General features: G+C 42.1%; 2 protein-coding genes across 4 annotated transcripts in view; one reads left to right on the forward strand and one right to left on the reverse strand.

Moving 5' to 3' along the window:
* The window catches only part of LOC126426797 (peroxisomal carnitine O-octanoyltransferase), a 243,936-nt gene extending 228,132 nt beyond the window's left edge, over positions 1-15,804 (reverse strand). For 2 of the 3 annotated variants that reach the window (XM_050088798.1, XM_050088796.1), the window contains exon 1: positions 15,548-15,804. The gene's annotated coding sequence lies outside the window, so the exon portion shown is untranslated. Of the gene's footprint in view, positions 1-15,144; positions 15,276-15,547 lie in introns of those variants that run through there. The other variant, XM_050088797.1, reaches the window with a different exon arrangement.
* The window catches only part of LOC126426799 (uncharacterized), a 388,288-nt gene that overhangs the window by 240,891 nt on the left and 124,550 nt on the right, over positions 1-22,847 (forward strand). The gene's annotated exons all lie outside the window — the stretch shown is intronic.

Consider the following 22,847-nt stretch of genomic DNA (forward strand, 5'->3'; position numbering starts at 1 on the left):
TGGAATACGTCAAGCAAATAATTGAGGACGTAGGTTGCAAGTGCTACTCTGAGATGAAGAGGTTAGCACAGGAAAGGAATTCGTGGCGGGCCGCATCAAACCAGTCAGTAGACTGATGACCAAAAAAAAAAAAAAAAAAAAGTGAAAAAAGGCCAGGTTTAGCAAGGAAGAAAGTCATCTTCCATCAAGACAGTGCGGGCCTGCACACATGTGCCATCACCATGGCAAAATTACATAAACTAAAGTATGAATTGTTGCCACAGCCACATTATTCACCCAATATGCCTCCATCAGACTTCCAGCTCTTCCCAAAACTGAAAATTTTTCTTCGTGGATGAAGATTCACTTCAAACAAAGAACTGATAGCGGGAGTTGACAAATATTTTGCAGGCCTGAAGACAACTCAATTTCGAGATGGGATCAAGACACTGGAACATCATTGAACCAAGTGCGTTAATCTACAAGCAGACTACAATGAAAAATTAAAAAACAACTCAGTGACGTAAGTACTTTTTTCTATTCCGTTCTTAGAATTTTCCAAACCACCCTCGTATTCCATGCTTTTCGTATCTTTTGTGTTACTATATAAAATTTATTAGAATGCTATTTAACACTTTATGATAACTGCCCTAAATACATCATCCTCACATACGTGTCGTCGATAAGCACACAGTCAATCGGCAGCTAGCACTCAAAGACCATGACCACTATATACCTTGTAACTGTTTGTTCATGTACTCAGTTGGCAATCAATATCCATCTTGTAAAACTCTGTGGCAACCTATACTAGTGTAGTAATGAAAGTTGTATGCAAGTTCACTGATCTGATGTATGAAACTTATGAACATTAATAGCCTACTGATCAAAATCGTGATTGATAGTATTATGCAAACATCACTGAAAATCTATTCCTGTGATGTGTGATGTTGTCAGTGATTGTTTTAAAAATCACTTCAAAAGCCTTGCCATCAATGAATGAACTTTGAGAAGGGGGAGGCTACCAAGGAACACAATCAGCAAGTCAAGTAAACTAACAGATCTTCTGACAATTTACAAGGAAGATTTATATCAGTGAAATTTCAATGTAAGACTTACATCATGATTTATATTCCAAACACGGTATAATGAAATTAACTTATCCTGTATTGACAAATTGGGCAAACTTCTTTTTAATCAACAGGGGGTAGCATAAATTAATAAGGTAAACATTGACAGAAGGAGACTCATTCAAATAAACATGGGCAGACAAATGAGCTTTTTGCTAGATGACCAAATTTGTGGATAAGAACTGACACTGGCTTCTACATCTACATCTACATTTATACTCCGCAAGCCACCCAAAGGTGTGTGGCGGAGGGCATTTTACTGTCATTACCTCCCTTTCCTGTTCCAGTCGCGTATGGTTCGCGGGAAGAACGACTGTCTGAAAGCCTCCGTGCGCGCTCTAATCTCTCTAATTTTACATTCGTGATCTCCTCGGGAGGTATAAGTAGGGGGAAGCAATATATTCGATACCTCATCCAGAAACGCACCCTCTCGAAACCTGGCGAGCAAGCTACACCGCGATGCAGAGCGCCTCTCTTGCACAGTCTGCCACTTGAGTTTGTTAAACATCTCCGTAACGCTATCACGGTTACCAAATAACACTGTGACGAAACGCGCCGCTCTTCTTTGGATCTTCTCTGTCTCCTCCGTCAAACCGATCTGGTACGGATCCCACACTGATGAGCAATACTCAAGTATAGGCCGAACGAGTGTTTTGTATGCCACATCCTCTGTTGATGGACTACGTTTTCTAAGGACTCTCCCAATGAATCTCAACCTGGCACCCGCCTTACCAACAATTAATTTTATATGATCATTCCACTTCAAATCGTTCCGCACGCATACTCCCAGATATTTTACAGAGGTAACTGCTACCAGTGTTTGTTCCGCTATCATATAATCATACAATAAAGGATCCTTCTTTCTATGTATTCGCAATACATTACATTTGTCTATGTTAAGGGACAGTTGCCACTCCCTGCACCAAGTGCCTATCCGCTGCAGATCTTACTGCATTTCGCTACAATTTTCTAATGCTGCAACTTCTCTGTATACTACAGCATCATCCGCGAAAAGCCGCATGGAACTTCCGACACTATCTACTAGGTCATTTGTATATATTGTGAAAAGCAATGGTCCCATAACACTCCCCTGTGGCACGCCAGAGGTTACTTTAAAGTCTGTAGACATCTCTCCATTGATAACAACATGCTGTGTTCTGTTTGCTAAAAACTCTTCAATCCAGCCACACAGCTGGTCTGATATTCCGTAGGCTCTTACTTTGTTTATCAGGCGACAGTGCGGAACTGTATCGAACGCCTTCCGGAAGTCAAGAAAAATAGCATCTACCTGGGAGCCTGTATCTAATATTTTCTGGGTCTCATGAACAAATAAAGCGAGTTGGGTCTCACACGATCGTTGTTTCCGGAATCCATGTTGATTCCTACATAGTAGATTCTGGGTTTCCAGAAACGACATGATACTCGAGCAAAAAACATGTTCTAAAATTCTACAACAGATCGACGTCAGAGATACGGGTCTATAGTTTTGCGCAACTGTTTGACGACCCTTCTTGAAGACTGGGACTACCTGTGCTCTTTTCCAATCATTTGGAACCCTCCGTTCCTCTAGAGACTTGCGGTACACGGCTGTTAGAAGGGGGGCAAGTTCTTTCGTGAACACTGTGTAGAATCGAATTGGTATCCCGTCAGGTCCAGTGGACTTTCCTCTATTGAGTGATTCCAGTTGCTTTTCTATTCCTTGGACACTTATTTCGATGTCAGCCATTTTTTCATTTGTGCAAGGATTTAGAGAGAAGGAATTGCAGTGCGGTCTTCCTCTGTGAAACAGCTTTGGAAAAAGGTGTTTAGTATTTCAGCTTTACGCGTGTCATCCTCTGTTTCAATGCCATCATCATCCCGGAGCGTCTGGATATGCTGTTTCGAGCCACTTACTGATTTAACGTAAGACCAGAACTTCCTACGATTTTCTGTCAAGTCGGTACATAGAATTTTACTTTCGAATTCACTGAACGCTTCACGCATAGCCCTCCTTACGCTAACTTTGACATCGTTTAGCTTCTGTTTGTCTGAGAGGTTTTGGCTGCGTTTAAACTTGGAGTGAAGCTCTCTTTGCTTTCGCAGTAGTTTCCTAACTTTGTTGTTGTACCATGGTGGGTTTTTCCCGTCCCTCACAGTTTTACTTGGCACGTACCTGTATAAAACGCATTTTACGATTGCCTTGTACTTTTTCCATAAACACTCAACATTGTCAGTGTCGGAACAGAAATTTTCGTTTTGATCTTTTAGGTAGTCTGAAATCTGCCTTCTATTACTCTTGCTAAACAGATAAACCTTCCTCCCTTTTTTATATTCCTATTAACTTCCATATTCAGGGATGCTGCAACGGCCTTATGATCACTGATTCCCTGTTCTGCACTTAAAGAGTCGAAAAGTTCGGGTCTGTTTGTTATCAGTAGGTCCAAGATGTTATCTCCACGAGTCGGTTCTCTGTTTAATTGCTAGAGGTAATTTTCGGATAGTGCACTCAGTATAATGTCATTCGATGCTCTGTCCCTACCACCCGTCCTAAACATCTGAGTGTCCCAGTCTATATCTGGTAAATTGAAATCTCCACCTAAGACTATAACATGCTGAGAAAATTTATGTGAAATGTATTCCAAATTTTCTCTCAGTTGTTCTGCCACTAATGCTGCTGAGTCGGGAGGTCGGTAAAAGGAGCCAATTATTAACCTAGCTCGGTTGTTGAGTGTAGCCTCCACCCATAATAATTCACAGGAACTATCCACTTCTACTTCACTACAGGATAAACTACTACTAACAGCAACGAACACTCCACCACCGGTTGCATGCAATCTATCCTTTCTAAACACCGTCTGTACCTTTGCAAAAATTTCGGCAGAATTTATCTCTGGCTTAAGCCAGCTTTCTGTACCTATAACGATTTCAGCTTCGGTGCTTTCTATCAGCGCTTGAAGTTCTGGTACTTTACCAACGCAGCTTCGACAGTTGACAATTACAATTCCGATTGCTGCTTGGTCCCCACGTGTCCTGACTTTGCCCCGCACCCGTTGAGGCTGTTGCCCTTTCTGTACTTGCCCAAGGCCATCTAACCTAAAAAACCGCCCAGCCCACGCCACACAACCCCTGCTACCCGTGTAGCAGCTTGTTGCATATGATACTGCACTAGATGGAAAAAAATGTGTTTGAAATGTAAACTTTTCAATAAATTCTCATCTACTTGGGCTTAAATTTCGTATACATCATGGTTGGGAAATGCAGTACATGTATGATGTGGAATTGACCCATTCTGCTGTTGATGTAAGATGACATCCAATACGCCGAATGATCCGAGACGGATAGGATGAGCACATCCTGTACCTTGACCACCAACACCACCTGTCATCAGTTTTCTGTGCTTTTTAATATGGTTTTGTCTCAACGTACGTTTACATCTACATACATACATGTGTTCACTCCAGCTGAAGACACTGAAATACCTTGAAAACTACACATCGGATCAAAGGAAGTTGTAATTACAATTTGTTTGACTTGGACAGAGAACATCCTACAAGCAAAGTTCCTCCAGTTTAGGGCTAAATATGAAGATAGCTTAAGTCAGCAGAAACCAGTAATAACAGTTGACAGAATGTGAGTAAGTATCAGTGTAGTATAAACTCTGTAGTTAGAAATGTAGGTAACTATTAAGCTTTCAACAGCATATAAACAGCAGGTTTTATTTACTATATTCACAAAGTATCATGTTCCTTTCTAGTTTAGTTGATTTAATTTATCTGGCATGAGCACAATATCAATAAGCGGTATAGTGAGAGTTTATTATTCCAACAGTATATGGATTAAGTTTATACAACTTCCTTGTCTTTTTCAATGTCAGGGTTGCCACAAGTTTCAAAAAGTGAAATTCCCTGCAATCTCCCTGATTTCCTGACAAGTTTTAGCATAATGAGATTTTCACTCTGCAGCGGAGTGTGCACTGATATGAAACTTCCTGGTAGGAGAGCTTCTGTAAAGTTTGGAGGGGAGGAGATGAGGTACTGGCAGAAGTAAAGCTGTGAGGACGGGGCGTGAGTTGTGCTTGGGTAGCTCAGTTGGTAGAGCACTTGCCCATGAAAGGCAAAGGTCCCGAGTTCAAGTCTTGGTCCGACACACAGTTTTAATCTGCCAGGAAGTTTCAAGTTTTAGCATTTTTCCCTGACAAATTTTGAGATCTCAAGGGCAAGTAAAGACATAAGTTGACAAAAAAATTTAAGGATTTCTGTATTTCTAAATGTTGAGCAAAAATCTTAAGTACTAACATTAACATCTTTTGTAATGAACTGTTTTTATATAGAGAAAGCAAGCCAAATGGTATATATGTTTCATTAAAACCACTGAAGTTATTTTATTTCAATAAAGCGAAACACATTTGGTGACAAAAATACGCATTTTGTTGGAGTCGCAAGACAGATTTAAAATACCTTCACTGCTTTGAGAAACAGCCTCAGAAAAAAGTTGGCCTCTTGAAAGAAATGTATAAGTTGGGAAAGAGTCGTGTAAACCCACAATGTAGGTGACCGCCAATAAAATATCGGTTCTACTATGTTTGTTATTGTCAGTTATTACCCTCTGTATTATGTCTATTATTCTACAGGTATTGTGTGATTTTTCTTTCAAGAAACAGAGGAGTACATGATTTTATTCTTCTTATTGTTCATACTTTCTAATACACAGGGTGCATAAAAAAAAATGTATACACACTTTGAAGTGTCATAGACAATTTATTTCACGTTCAACAAGGTTAAATATCTGTGAGAAAGTAATGTTATGTTTCTTCAACAGGTGGCAGCAGTGGCAAGGAAGTAACTGCAACATGGCGGACATGCATTTGAGCTTTGAAGCGTGGAAGCAGATAATTAAGTGGTACTGGAAGTTTGAGAATGTAGCTGCGGTTCACAGACAGTGGAGAAGTGCGTATGGTACAGAACCACCTTAAAGGTTAACAATTACACGTCTACGAGACAAATTCGAAATTCGTGGAACAGTGTGTGATGTGCATAAAGGTCGATCAGGGCGACCTCATACAGCTACAAGTGACGATTCCACAACTTGCGGTCTCGGAACTGTTTCAGCGTTCACCTCAAAAATCTTCAAGGCAAGCGGCACCTGAGAGTAATGTAAGTGATAGTAGTGTGCTACAAGGCAAGTTTCGTGTGTACATTCCGAGGCTGGTGCAACAGCTAAGTGACGACGATCCAGATCGAAGGTTAGAATTTTGTGAATGGGTTCAGGAGATGGCGAGACGTGAACTGGGATTTATGGGTAGCATAATTTGGTCGGATGAAGCCAATTCGAACTCAATGGAACTGTCAATAGGCATAATTGTGTGTACTGGGTTAAAGATAATCCTCACATTACAGTTGAAAAGGCTGTGAATTTGCCTGGTGTAAATGTGTGGCGTGGTTTGTCTGCGAGGGGAATCATTGGGCCTTTCCACTTTGAAGGTACTGTTACTGGAGAAACGTACCTAACAATGCTTGCTCACTCCATATTCCCTGCCATTCGTGCATTATACAGTAATGATGAGTTTTATTTGGCACCCCGCCGCACTATCATAGGGACGTACGAGCATACATGGATCACAATGTGCCAGGCCAGTGGATAGGACGCAGGGGACCAATCGAGTTTCCTGCACGTTCTCCAGACCCCAAGGTGCTGGATTTCTTCTTATGTGGCACAGTAAAAGACGAGGTGTACAAACGTAAACCACGTAGCCCGGGCACACTTCGGAATGAGATTCAGGCGGTGTGCGCAGAAATCTCATCGGACACTTTGGTACGATGTACGGAATGAGTGGTGACTCGTACTCAGAAAGGTATTGATGCTGAAGGCCACCAGTTTGAACATTAATCACATTTGCAAAGTACATTTATTTTTCCAATTGGACTTTAAGCTTTCCATTTCCAGAAAATTAACATTGTAGAACGGGAAATAAATTTTCCATGACGCTTCAAAGTGTGTATACATATTTTCACGCACCCTGTATAAACTACTTACAAAATGCCAAAAATGTACTAGAATAAATAAAATGTCTATAAAATGCCGCACTGTACAATGTACTCGTACTTGCGGTGAGATAGTCACAATTCCTGAAATCCATCGCCTGCGGCCTCTGGTCTGCTGAAGAGCGCTGCAGTCCTGGGTCCGTGGATAAACCATGAAAATCCGCCACATTACGCCATACACAGACAGACCTGGCGTATGCGCAGATTACTGAGACTAGATCCGACAGGCAGAGCCCACACGTTAGTGGGAAACTATGGGCTTCAGATTGCCAGGCCCAATCCATTAGAGATAACCACAGAAACAGCCTGTGGTTTTGGCCTGTCACAGAGGGCCACTCCTGTGGGCAGCTATTCACGTCACAGACACCGTAGCGACGAAATGAGACTGCGGTGATCACCCACGCGGCAGATAACTTGTGCAAATACCCTGAGAATCAATACAACTGAGGAGAGGTAGCAACTCACCGTAAGGATTGCTGAGCCACAGACAGGCACACAGAAAAGACAATCACACTCATACGACTAAATTTTCGGCCACAGCCTTTGTCAGAAAACGAGAGCGCACACACATTCGTACAATCACTCGGACACAACTCGGGCACACACGACCGTCGTCTCCGGCTGCAGCGTCGACAAGCTCTGAGAATCAGATCCCAACAAACCGGTTCTCACACCTCCCTGCCATTCGACAGCAGCTGCTAGGCTAGTGACAAGAAGTGACGGCTGCAGTGACTGCAATCTGAAGGGAGGGGAGAAGCAGATGAATGAGAGAGTAGGGAAGCGGTGTACATGCTCAGCTGCGCCCAGCCAGTGACGAAGCATGACATTTCAGTAGACAAACAATTTCATGCTACTGAGACCAAAACGAGATTTTTCCAGTTCTCCTCCCCTCCCCGCCCCCCAAATTACCCTGATGCATTTGAAATTCCCTGATTTGCAGAACTGGTAACCCAGAACGTACACCTTGACTTGTCTCACATTCCTGTAGCTTCTCCTCCTCCATAGGAACTGCAGAACACAATGAATAAAAATGTCGCTGTTCGTTATACAGAGGGGTCCAAAAAAATGTATCCACTATTTAAAACTACATAACTTGCAAACTAATTGACGGAGTTGTCTCATTTTTGGTGAAAGTGTAGCTTAAAGTCCATCTTAAAAGATATCACTGTGGGTTTTTGAAATGGTCACCATTAATATCCACACACAAACGATGCCCCCGAACTGCAGCTCGAACTACTGACTGCAAAGTGTTCAGATGGATATTTGCACACGAATGTACGATGGATTCTCGAAGTTCATCCAATGTGCTTGGCTTTTGTCAATAAACGACGTCCTTTAGTGTTCCCCACAGGTAAAAGTCCAGAGGATTGGGGAACGTGGTGGATACTCCACAGAACCTCTACGGCCTATCCATCTTCCTGGTAGATTTTCATTGAGATACGCCCCAACACGATTTTGGTTGTGGGCTGGGGCACCATCTTGTTGAAAGTAAACTCTTCCGTCTCCACACAAGTCTCGGATGGCAGGTAAAATGGATGTCTGAAGCTTCGGAAGGTACACCTAACCGGTAACTGTGCCGTCAAAGAAGAATGGCCCAATCAAGCCCCGGTAAGACAACCCACACCACACATTTACTCCTGGTAAATTTCTCGGCTTTGTCTACACGGACGTTCGGATTTTTGGCGGCCCAGTAGATGCAATTGTGGCGATTTACTGTACCATTGGGTTTGATCTGTGCCTCATCAGACCACACAGTCATCTCTGCAAACTCTTCATCGTTGCGCACCATGTTAGTAATCCACTCGCAGTATTCCATTCTACAATCTGGGTCGTCCTCGTTCATTGTGTGTAGCAATTGGGGGAGTTGCACTTCCACTTTGCTGTCTTCAAAATTCGCCGAACACTTGAGCGACTCACTCCAGTTTCACGGGCACACTGCCTCACAGACTTCTGTGGTGAGCGAGTGAATTGTTGTAACACACGACGGGAGTTAGCTGGACTTGTTACTGCTACAGGTCGTCCAGATCGTTGTTTGTGTACGCCTTTAACACAGCCTTCGGCTTCAAATTTGTCTCGAATGCGACGAATCGTTAAACGTGTCGGTGGCTCTGTTTGATACTCATTTCGCCATTGCCATTGAACCACATTAATGTTGTTGTACTTAATATACCACTTCAAAACTGACTTCCTTTCATCGAATGTAAGCCTTGCGCCAGCTACGTTTACTGGAGTAACTAGGAGCAACTAAGAACAAAACACTGACTATCTGGCGACTGTCATCTGACAAAACAAAACAACGCAATACAATGCTTGTGTGGCGATTGCCGAAACTACAAACTATTACACTACCAAAGGTGAGACAACTCCGTCAATTAGTTTGCCAGTTATAAACAGTGGCTACATTCTTTTGGACCTCTCTGTATATTTAAATGATCTAATGGACAATGTCAAAAGCTCCCTGTGGCTGTCTGTATATGGTGCCATTGTATACACACTCTGATCAAAAATATCTGGACACCTATTAGTGGACAGTAATATGGGGTGTGTCCATCCTTCACCTTTATGGTGATGTAAACTCTGCTGGGGACAATTTCAGTGAGGTGTCTGAATGTCTGTGGAGGAATGGTAACCCATTACTCCTCAACAGCAACAATCATAGGTGCTAATGATTTTGGATGCTCGCACCCGGAGCAAAATCGACACTCTAGCTTACCCCAAACACGTTCCACTGGGTTCGTGTCGGGAGTCTGGGCAAGGGCAGCCCATTTCAGGAATGTTCACATCCTTCTGCATTGTGTTTTGTTAAGCACAATAAAGTGACCATAGCCTAACACCAAAAACAGCCCCATACCCTAACACCACCCCGTCTGAACTTTACTGTCGACACCTCACGCCACAGCAAGTAACGTTCTACACGCATCGGTGAAACACAAACCCGTCTACTGCACTGCAGGAGGATACACACAGTACAGCATAATTCATCACTACGAATCACTCGTTTCCAGTCTCCACAGTGCCGCAGCATCACTCTTAGCATCACCTAAATTGTCACCCCTTTCTTTTAACTTCCTACACACAACCATTGTGCTACACGGACTGCTAGTGGCACTTTGGAATTCACAAACAATTCCTTCCACTGACTTTGTGTGATTTTTTACACTCACTCTCTGTAATGCTAGATGGTGCCTGTCCTCCATCAGTACAAGAGGACTGTGCACTCTTAGGCTAGCTGTGGTTGTTCCTTTGTGTTTCTAATTCAAAATCACATCACTGACAGTCCACTAGGGTAACATTAGAGACGTTTAGATGTCCTGACGGATTTGCTCCTCAGGCGAAATCCACTCATTAGCCCACATTCCATGTCTCTTGTACACTACAAACATGTGAAATACAACACCTGTGAAGGATCACAGTTTGGTGCAGGCATTGGCAGTCGACCCTCAATGTAAATAAATATAATATACTGCACACAAACAGTTGGAATTTGTGATAGGCAAACATCTGAATGTACACATCAGTTGCATTTTAATATGGAGCAACCACATAAATCTAGTTTAGGGAGAATATATATATTAGAGAGAGAGAGAGAGAGAGAGAGAGAGAGAGAGAGAGAGAGAGAGAGAGAGATAGCAGAAGTGTAATGTATGCAACCCTAATGGAACAACCGTGGGAATTTGGGGGTTTTAGGGAGGGGACAAGCTAAATATAACAGTAAAAAAAAGACACACCATGATCCCAAAACACACAAGATGACGAACAAATATAATTACAAAATCTCCAGGAATCGGACACTTCCCTTGACCTATATAGGTCAACTGCAGCTGACGATACCAAAACACCAATGCCTACAGCAAAAACTATGGAAATTGGAATCAGACATTTCCCTTGACCACAGCTGATGATACCGAAACACCAATACCTACGTATAAAAATACGAAAACTGGAATAGGTCATTTCCCTTGACCTATATAGGTCAACTATAAATACTGAAACGAAAAAACCAACACCTACAACTACGAAAAAACAAAAACCACAACACCTCAAAAATTCAAAACTCAAACATCCATACGTAAATTAAAACACATTCAATACACAATAAATACACAAAACATTACAACTTGAGAAAAATACACCCAAAAAAAACAATTACCTACCACCAACAAAGTAGGTCGGTCATCCCAAAATCCCAAACACACACACACACACACACACACACACACACACACACACACACACACACACACACATTCACGTGCACAGATAGAGATAGCGAGGGGGAGGGGGGAGGGAGAGAGGGAGAGAGAGAGAGAGAGAGAGAGAGAGAGAGAGAGAGAGAGAGAGACAGAGAGAGAGAATGCCATCAAACACATATCTACAAACACAACAACTCAAATTCTGCACCGTAATGCCGTCACATACCACAACACCCTTACGTCAAAGGTCAAAGCAGACGGGTGGAATCGGACTCTTCCATTGACCCAAAAAAAAAAAAAAAACTCAACAGTAAGATCCACTACATAACTTTTGCTGAATATTTATTTCTACAAACAATGGACACATTCTCGTATCAGACTAGTTGACAAAAAGTCACCTCAAAAGGGAGATCCAGTACATAACTTTTGCTGAAAATGTATTTCTGCAGACAATGGACACATTCTACAACCAAATTATGTGACAAAAAGTTCTTATTACTGCTGCTACAGAATTTGTGAACTGAGCTGTTAGGTGGTAAAAGTGGGCCATATTATTTACAACAAATTTCAGTGCAGGATAAATACCCCAGAACCAATATTCAGTATATACAGTTCTTTAAACATGTTTCTGAAAGACACTCCATAATTCAAACTATAAATACATCGTATTACACGTTTTTAGATTCAGAATGTCCTATCTTTGCACATGGAGTTTTCAAATGGCTCTGAGCACTATGGGACTTAACATCTGTGGTCATCAGTCCCCTAGAACTACTTAAACCTAACTAACCTAAGGACATCACACACATCCATGCCCGAGGCAGGATTCGAATCTGCAACCGTAGCGGTCACGCTACTACACAGTTACTAATGTCAGAAAAATATGCCATTTTTATGTCACCTATCCCTGAAAATATTCGCATTGTAAAAAACGAAGTTTTGTTCTGTGGTATGTCCCTCTCACCTGAATCCATTACCAATTTGTAATTTCATGACTAACACTGTCAATGTTTTCTTTCTGCAAGTATTTGTTTTATATATGTAACATGTGGAAACTTTAGCAGTTTTATACAACTAGTCTTTAAATCTTAATGAAAGTCAACTAGCTTCAAACAGTTTATTAAGGTTCCTCAAATTTTTTCTAGCCCTTCTTAAAACTGCATTTGACTTGCTATTTACAAAAACAATTATATCATCTACAAATTTAAATAAACAAAGTTAAATAAACTGATACCAACACTTAGCAATCTAAGACATAAAAGCTTGTTAATGCACAAGAACAAGCACAATGTCAGGAGCTGTTACTAACGAGGATATATGATGTGCCTGCAAGCTTCAGCATCTCATTTTTACAGTTTCCAAGTTTTCTACCTGTGATAATGTATGTCGTGTGTCACAAACTTCTTTCATTTGACTACTGAATTCCTGACCGCCCCCACCCCTCCCCCCAAAAAAAGTATCTCATTCCATTCTGGAAAAAGAAAGAAGGTGCTTCAGTAGTTCAAATTTTGATAGCAATGGTATAGAGAGACCCAAGTCTCCAAGTGTACTATCATTTACTGAAAACTATGCTAAAAATGCACTTATGGTGTACCGCAGGTTTTCTGTTGTGTGGTACAGTTGGTAGTTTTCTGTACGGTGGATAATCAGTAGTGAACACGGTAATCATGAGTTGGATGACTAGATGAGATCGTGGAACCAATGAAGAAATAGTGCTTGATAAACATTATTATTGTGAGGCTGACTGTATGAAATTATGTAATCGCATAATGAAATATATTGTACACAACACTGCGACGCGAAACTTAAACTGCAATCTCAGCTTGTTGCCTAATAACCATCTCAGAAATTATGACATGCCCCACAAAGTTTACGAAATAATCATAGGGCTACACTACAGAGCTGTCTATCACCACAGCCAGTTTTTCTCCACATACATTCATTATCTTTGCCAATTCACAACTAGACAGTACCATTTCACCCTAACTTAGATCTCAGGATATGCTGCAGATGAGTTTGTAGCCACAACCAGTTTCCTTACATTCACATTTGTTGGCTTTGACAAGTCACATCCAAACTATAACATTGGAATATGACACAATATCTCAAAAAATGGTGTCATAATCTGAGAAACTAGCAACACGTGAAATAAATTTGACAATCTCACAATCCATAACAGTCAAATCAATAATCATCTTTCTAACGCTCTTCATGCCCAGAACAAAAGTAATCAATTCTCTTCTGCTGCAACAAGTCATTAGACATAGAAATACTCTTTGGCTTTCAAATACAATCATCAGCTAATTGGCTAAAAACAATCATTAATATTTGCCAACAGCAGCAAGCAAAAGAAAAGCTGCAGTACACAGACAGTGCACTTCAGCCAAGTCTTCTATTCAATATCTTTCTCCGGTTATGGTGTTGGTATGACTTGGAGGTTAATGAAATGGCATAATGAAATATATTGTACACAATACTGTCACACAAAACTTAAACTGCGATCTCAGCTTGTTGCCTAATCACCATCTCAGAAATTATGACATGCCCCACAAAGTTTATGAAACGATCTTTCTAATGCTCTTCATGCCCAAAACAAAAGTAATCAATTCTCTTCTGCTGCAACAAGTCATATGGGAAACTGTAGCTTGAACGTGTGGAACATTCATTCCTTGCTCTGTGTTAAACAGAATCCCCCAAGGAGGAGAGCAAGTCAAGGCATATTTTAAAACAAATACAGATACCCAGTCTGCACACCATATTAACAATAAAGTATTACTGTACTGTTTAACGCTTTTCAAGTTTATACCAGATAGCCTAAATTTATTTATTGGTGCTGGGGACCTAAGACTGGACAACAATAAAAAATAGTGGACGATTCCGTAATTATTACATATATTTCTTCAAATGTTTACAAACATCAGTTTTAGCAAAAGGTAATAGTACACAATATTTTATTACTCTATACACTTTATAAAGACAACATTAATTGGTGCTATGGCAGAGGTTGACAAAGTAGTCGACGGTCGATTTGAGATTGTTCCTATCCATTTATTATTTCTGTGGACTTGGGTAATGCTTACATAGACTGATGCTGGGATGGAGTAGGCCTATGCCTTTCTGCACTAGTGCAGCATTTGTCTGCCGTATATTTATAACATCTGATTGTCGTGTGTAGTAATTGTGTATAGATTCATTATAGGCAATGGAGGGACTGTAACTGTTTAGTGTTTCTTTTATAATAATTACATTTCCTGGTGCAGTATGTAAAGACATGGATGTGACATTATTTTTTCTGAAATAGTTGCCCACGTGATGATCTTGGTCTACCCTTTCCATTAGGTTAACAATCTTTTTCTGTATTATAAATGATGTCAAACTTTGCTCCCAAAAGTTACACTACATTTCAATACCATGTTTTAGTTCTGTTTACAAAATTGAATTTATTGTTGCAAAATGTGTTCAAATATGACGCGAAAATAAACTTAGGATTAGCACAACGTACACTGGGCATTAACGTTCGCTGACTTAGCCAACCCATGAGTCTACCAATCTTACCTAGACCCCGGGCTACGCTACAGGTCAGTGTGTAACTACAACCCAGTTTCGAATGGCAGAGCTAATACACAGGAAGTACATTGGAAACAGGGTGTAAAAATTCGAAGATACATAACAAAGCGTCTGCAAGATTTATGGATCCCTACAAGTCTATATGAAAAACGATCGGTGCTGATTAAAAGCAGTAATTACGATGCTTAAAAGTGACAAGATATGGACATGCTACAATTCACCGCAGACGAGCGTTAATTGAGTTGCTCTCTTTCTTACATGCGGGGTAAGTTTCCACAGGCGACTCGAATACCACTCGGTCGAATCTCTGCACCTACTGACGCAAGTCTCTCGGAAATACTGTTGCACGGCATCGCAAGCCACTCCCTGCCCTCTGCACGCACGCGAACATTCCTCTTTTTTTCTGGCTGTCAGGCAGTTCTTTTTTGCGCTAGCCCCATCAATACAAGAGACGTTCAATCATCGCCGTTTAACCTATCTGGTCAGCTTCGTCTGTCAATTACTGTCAAGGTCGCTTCAAGGCAAGACGTTTACATTTCTAGCCGTTAGCAGATTCTTGAGATCCTCTCTAAGCGACGACAAACTGCAAGAATACGTAAATTCTGAAGACAAGTACGAATTCTGAAGACCAGCGGCACGTTATAAGGCAGTGCTGCTTTACCTTTCGAAAGAAGGCGTTGTTTGACGTTCCCGCGGATTTCTCCTCACATCTGTTCTGCGCTAGGATTAGAAAGCTGTCGTGGACTAGGGCCAGTTGCCTTGCACTTCGTCCTCTCCCCCCATCAGGTACTTTCGGACTCCGACCTAGAGTCATTACGCCCGCTGTATCTTCTTGCTGAATCACTGTACGAAACCTCACTTAGCTATAAACAAAACACACGGTTTCAAAACATTCGTGACCCCACTTCCTGCAGTGCCAATGACCTTACGCCAAAGATACGCCAGTCGTAATCGACTGCGGCTGCGTTTTGGAAATGTGCCAGCAGAAATAAAACAAATAGGCCTGTTTTCAGTAGCTGCGCAGAGGCGCGTAGAAGTCACAGCTTTTGCTGAACTTCTTGCTTAATTTACCATCGTTGGTGTTGCATCACACAAATAATTTACTGAATTTATTCTGGCTCGAGGCGCGGTGAACACGGTAGCGAGCTTTTCAAAGAATTTTTTGGAATTTTCAGAGGCTCCCTTTTTTCGCTGATTCCTGCCGGCTTTTTCTCATCTCTCATTCTCATTCCTGAAGTAGAGAGTGAACCTATAACAGAACGTGTGCTCTTTTTTGCCGTAGGCTAGCCGACTGTATGGTCGGATGTCGGAAAGTGACAGAAAACAACGCGAAAAACGGTGCGTGGTAGAAGTTTACTCGTCATCGGCAGAGTTCATATTTTGAAAATGAATCAAATGGATTTTTTGGCCTTCATAATTTTAAAAGATGACAATTATAGCAAGATACAGTAACATTTAAGGCGACATTAAAAATCAAAAGAAAGTGAGACACTATAGTGTTGTTCTTAAATCTGTCTCTTTCGCTACCTTTTAACAATGCTCTGGAGAGAAAGACAATACGATTATATTTTATGGTGCTTATCACTTCTGTCACCTCCGGCATTGTTTGTTAATGTGAAGCTGTAAATAACTGTGTAGTGCACAGCACAAGGTACACCACAGGTTTCTTCCCGTTCCATTCAGGTTTTCAGCGTGTGAAGAACGACTGTTTAAATTCCTCTGTGAGTGCTAAATTAACTTAATCTTTACCCATGGGAGCGGTACGAGAGGGTTATAGTATATTCATCATTATAGTATATTCGTCATTTAAAGTTGGCTCTTGAAACTTTATACCTAGCCTTCCTTGGCATAGTTTACATCTATTTTCAAGTGTCTACCATTTCACTTTCTTCATCATCTCTGTGACACTCTCCCACAGGTCAAAGAAACCTGTTACCAATCTTGTTGCCCTTGCTATGCTTTCAATATCCCCTGTTGGTATTATTGGTATGAGTCCTATTCATCTGACTGTGAGCAACATTCCAGGATGGGTTGCTATGCAATATCATTTGGAGACGATTGCATTGCCCCAGTATTCTACCAGTGAACTGCAGTAAGCCTATGTGATTGTTCCATTTCATATGCCTACAAACTGTTGCACCTACATATATGTATTAGTTGACCGATTGTAGACGTCAGCCGTTGATACTGCAGTCATAGGATAATACTTTTGTTTTGTTTTTTGAAGGGAGCAGTTTCGTATTTTTGAACATTTAAAGCAAACTGCTAACCTTTGCATCACTTTGAAATATTCAAATGGCTCTGAGCACTATGGGACTTAACATCTATGGTCATCAGTCCCCTAGAACTTAGAATTACTTAAACCTAACTAACCTAAGGACATCACACAACACCCAGCCATCACGAGGCAGAGAAAATCCCTGACCCCGCCGGGAATCGAACCCGGGAACCCGGGCGTGGGAAGCGAGAACGCTACCGCACGACCACGAGATGCGGGCTTGAAATATTCAAGATATTATTGAATGTTTGTGCAGTGTTTTTTAGATAGCACCTCATTATAGATAGCTACATCTTCTGCAAAGAGTAATGCAATAGTCTGCAATAGTAATATTCTCCGCAACACGAACAACATGGCTCACATCACACTTTCCCTGGGGCACACCTGAAGATACTTCTACATTCTCCACTCTCCATACAAGGTTGTATTCCCTGCGTCCCTTCTGACAAAAATTCTTCGACACAGTCATAAATTTTGATTGATTACTGATGCGATCGTACTTTTGATAAGCATATGTGTGGTACTACGTCATACGGTTTTTGGGAATTTGATAATATTGCCTATATCTGACGCATTTTATCGTGCATTCACAAGTATTATTTGTGCGCAATCGCTTTTAGATTAGATTAGATTACATACTTAGTCAGTCAGTTCTTTGCCCAGGCTTCTGCAAGGATATCTTGAATTCATGCAGCGATAATTGTAGAGTAAATCAAAATCTAAAAATTATTAATTTGTATTACATGCTTCTTGATTTCAAAACTCGTAACTGTGCATAATAAATTACCCCCGAATATACGAGACCTTATGATATTGTGGAATGAAAGTATGAGAAGTATTCCAAATTTTTAAAATCATCTGCTCTGACGACATTCGACTTGCAAACATACCTCTCCTTTGCTGACTTCTTCTCTCCCTCATAGGTCGCAAGCGATACTTGTAATGGCTGCTTAAGATGGTTTCGTAGAAAAGAAAGTGTTCTGTAAAGTAGACGATAGACACGCATCACATTATTGCTCAGTTGTTGTTGTTGTGGTCTTCAGTCTTATGACTGGTTTGATGCAGCTCTCCATGCTATTCTATCCTCTGCAAGCTTCTCCATCTCCCAGTACCTACTGCAACCTACATACTTCTGAATCTGCTTAATGTATTCATCTCTTGGTCTCCCTCTACGATTTTGAACATCCTTGTTCCTGTTGTGCAGTGGATTATTTACAACAAACAACGAAGGAATGTCCGCCCGTGGTAGCTGAGTGGTCAGCGTATCAGAACGTCAATCCTAAGGGCCCGGGTTCGATCCCCGGCCGGGTCGGAGATTTTCTCTGCTCAGGGACTCGGTGTTGTGTTGTCCTAATCATCATTTCACCCCCATCGACGCGCAAGTCGCCGAATTGGCGTCAAATCATAAGCCGGCACGGTAGCTCAGCGTGTTCGGTCAGAGGGCTGCGTGCTCTCTGTAATAAAAAGAAACTGAGTTAGGGAACCAACGATCAAATTGGACGGATGTCTTGTGACGTCCGCCCCGACCAAACGCAACGAACCATATCGAACAAAATGAGTAAAAAAAAAAAAAAATCGCAAGACTTGCACCAGGCGAACGGTCTACCCGACGGGAGGCCATAGACACACGACATTTTTTTTAACAAGAAGGAATAACTAACCGTGAAACGGATAGACTGCTACTCACGCGTCGAGCACAAAGCAGGCACGACAAAAGAAATGTGCACATAAATTTTCAGTTAAGCCGTCTTCAGAAAGGAAGCACAGCACACATGCAAATTCATGCAATCACACACAAAACTCTCCGGCTATTCTAGGCAGAATCTTTTTGAAGAGGGAGGAAATGTGAGCAATAAGTAACTATCCGCGAAAGGAATTTAGGGCAGCAGATGCTGCCCCAGCAATCGTCGCGGTTACGTAGCGCTATGTTGTGCGGGGACGAGACATTTGTGATACAGTGCGGCTTGGATGTCTGCGAATTTGCAATTTGGAAGGAAATCTCGAGAAAGGAGAGAAAGAACGGATACTGAGTGAAGTACGGAAAATCTGAACTCAAATGACAGAAATAATTACAATAACAGTAAAGAGTGCAACAATAATTCACGTATACAAAAAGTACGGCTTGAACTGCTCCACTTACGAATGAAATGTGATTCCTTTAAACTGGGGTTGTGAAGCAGCTGAATAGGTTGAAAATAAATAAATCGACAGGTCCAGATGGGATTCCAGTTCGGTTTTACAGCGAGTACTCTACTGCATTGGCTCCTTACTTGGCTTGCATTTATCGCGAATCTCTTGCCCAACGTAAAGTCCCGAGCGACTGGAAAAAAGCGCAGGTGACCTGTATATAAGAAGGGTAGAAGGACGGATCCTCAAAATTACAGACCAATATCCTTAACATCGGTTTGTTGCAGGATTCTCGAGCATATTCTCAGTTCGAATATAATGAATTTCCTCGAGACAGAGAAGTTGCTGTCCATGCATCAGCACGGCTTTAGAAAGCATCGCTCCTGCGAAACGCAACTCGCCCTTTTTTCATATGGTATCTTGCGTACCGAGGATGAAGGGTATCAGACGGATGCCATATTTCTCGACTTCCGGAAAGCGTTTGAGTCGGTGCCCCACTGCAGACTCCTGACTAAGGTACGAGCGTATGGGATTGGTTCCCATATATGTGAGTGGCTCGAAGACTTCTTAAGTAATAGAACCCAGTACGTTGTCCTCGATGGTGAGTGTTCGTCGGAGGTGAGGGTATCGTCTGGAGTGCCCCAGGGAAGTGTGGTAGATCCGCTGTTGTTTTCTATCTACATAAATGATCATTTGGATAGGGTGGATAGCAGTGTGCGGCTGTTTGCTGACGATGCTGTGGTGTACGGGAAGGTGTCGTCCTTGAGTGACTGTAGGAGGATACAAGATGACTTGGACAGGATTTGTGATTGGTGTAAAGAATGGCAGCTAACTCTAAATATAGATAAATTTAAATTAATGCAGATGAATAGGAAAAAGAATCCCGTAATGTTTGAATACTCCATTAGTAGTGTAGCGCTCGACACAGTCACCTCGATTAAATATTTGGGCGTAACACTGCAGAGCGATATGAAGTGGGACAAGCATGTAATGGCAGTTGTGGGGAAGGCGGACAGTCGTCTTCGGTTCATTGCTAGAATTTTGGGAAGATGTGGTCCATCTGTAAAGGAGACCGCTTATAAAACACTAATACGACCTATTCTTGAGTACTGCTCGAGCTTTTGGGATCCCTATCAGGTCGGATTGAGGGAGGACATAGAAGCAGTTCAGAGGCGGGCTGCTAGATTTGTTACTGGTAGGTTTGATCATCACGCGAGTGTTACGGAAATGCTTCAGGAACTCGGGTGGGAGTCTCTAAAGGAAAGGAGGCGTTCTTTTCGTGAATCGCTACTGGAGAACCAGCATTTGGGGATGACTGCAGTACGATTTTACTGCCGCCAACTTATATTTCGCGGAAAGATAAGAGAGATTAGGGCTCGTACAGAGGCATATAAGCAGTCATTTTTCCCTCGTTCCTTTTGGAAGTGGAACAATGAGAGAAGATGCTAGTTGTGGTACGAGGTACCTTCCGCCACGCACCGTATGGTGGATTACGGAGTATGTATGTAGATGTAGATTACGATCAGACTAATTAGTATAACCGTAAACAACGCGAGTTGGCATTTTTAACGAAACAAGTACAATCGCACCAGAAAGTATTGGCACGCGAGAGTATTTAGCGTTGCTGGTTACAAACGCCGCACCCTCCGGAACACAGCACATGTACGTGCTACCTCACATACCAGACATTACAATTCTGCCCACAGAAATGCAGTGTTAAGGGCAAACATGTATCTCCTGTGCACAGAGCGTGGCTTCGCGGTATACTGCTGGGTTTTCAGGTACCGGAACGCCATTTGCTGACGCAATAGACACTGCGTGTTGTTGACGGCCCAGTATGTTGCTGTATTGCGCGATGTTGGTCAGCAAGGGGCCGAAGAAGAAGGAACATTCAGTGGCGTTGCGTGAGGGAGTGGTATTACTCCATTCACATGGGAGAAGCTATCAACAAATCGGACCAGAGGTGTCTGTTAGCTACACCACGGTACGAGCCACAGTCTAACATAACAGTCGTGACACTCACTGCTGTAAAAGTTGTTACCGTTTGGCAGATGGAGAGACACTAGCGCCCCAAGCGGCGAGTAACGTGAACGTTAGACGCGTCGTAAGCATAATGTTTGTTTTGCATCCATTTCCTACGTAATTTACGAAATACTTGAGTTATTTTCTTGCCTCTAAGGGTTTCTGTAGTTTCAGAAGCCATATATGTTTCTAAAAATGATTCTAAAATAAGCACAAGTATGGACAAATACCATGAATCGAGTGAGAAGCTACAACACATTCGTGAAGAAGCACTTGTGACGTTGGATAGAATTGGAGTTTACCACGTTGGTATCAAAAGAATATAAACACACTGATTCACACGTAAGAAGCACAGACATGTACATCTACATGCAAAAGCGATCGACAGCTCATTTATCGTTCGGTAGGCCTACTGTGTTTGTCATTGTCGCCTGTTGCCACAATACAACCTTCAGGTTTATACGAGGGCTATCCACAAAGTACATTACGTTTTGGAATTAAAAATAAATAAAGTATTGGAAATTTTTTTTATTATATACAGATGAAAGCCCCACTTAAATACTACTTTTCTACATAGTTGCCATTTAAATTAAGGCACTTATCGTAGCGATGGACGAGCTTGGAAATTCCTTCGTCGTAAAATTCGGCCGCCTGCTAAGATAACGCCAGGCCTGCACGGAGCGTAATCTGTCAGCCGGGCAAGCTGGTCCATCTGCAGTCTTTCTAAACGATTTTAGAGAAACTATACGGTAATAAACTGTGAGTCTAGCACACCTTATAGCTTCATTGGTCAACTTCATGATAAAATACCTATTATTTCCTTGACACACTACTGGCCATTAAAATTGCTACACCACGACGATGACGTGCTACAGACGCGAAATTCAACCGACAGGAAGGAGATGCTGTGATATGCAAATTATTAGCTTTTCAGAGCATTCACACAAGACTGGCGCCGGTGGTGACACCTGCAACGTGCTGACACGAGGAAAGTTACCAATCGATTTCTCATACACAAAAAGAGCAGTTGACCGGCGTTGCCCGGTGAAACATTGTTGTGATGCCTCGCGTAAGGAGGAGAAATGCGTACCATCACGTTTCCGACTTTGATAAAGGTCGGATTGTAGCCTATCGAGATTGCGCTTTATCGTATCGCGACATTGCAGCTCGCGTTGGTCGAGATCCAATGACTGTTAGCAGAATATGGAATCGGTGGGTTCAGGAGGGTAATACGGAACGCCGTGCTGGATCCCGACGGCCTCTTATCACTAGCAGTCGAGGTGACAGGCATCTTATCCGCACGGCTGTAACGGATCGTGCAGCCACGTCTCGATCCCTGAGTCAACAGATGGGGACGTTTGCAAGATAACAACCATCTGCACGAACAGTTCGACGACGTTTGTAGCAGCACGGACTATCAGCTCGGAGACCGTGGCTGCGGTTACCCTTGACGCTGCATCACAGACAGGAGCGCCTGCGATGGTGTACTCGACGACGAACCTGGGTGCACGAATGGCAAAACGTCATTTTTTCG

Source organism: Schistocerca serialis, chromosome 11, assembly GCF_023864345.2.
Source record: "Schistocerca serialis cubense isolate TAMUIC-IGC-003099 chromosome 11, iqSchSeri2.2, whole genome shotgun sequence".
In the NCBI taxonomy this organism is placed as follows: Eukaryota; Metazoa; Arthropoda; class Insecta; order Orthoptera; family Acrididae; genus Schistocerca; species Schistocerca serialis.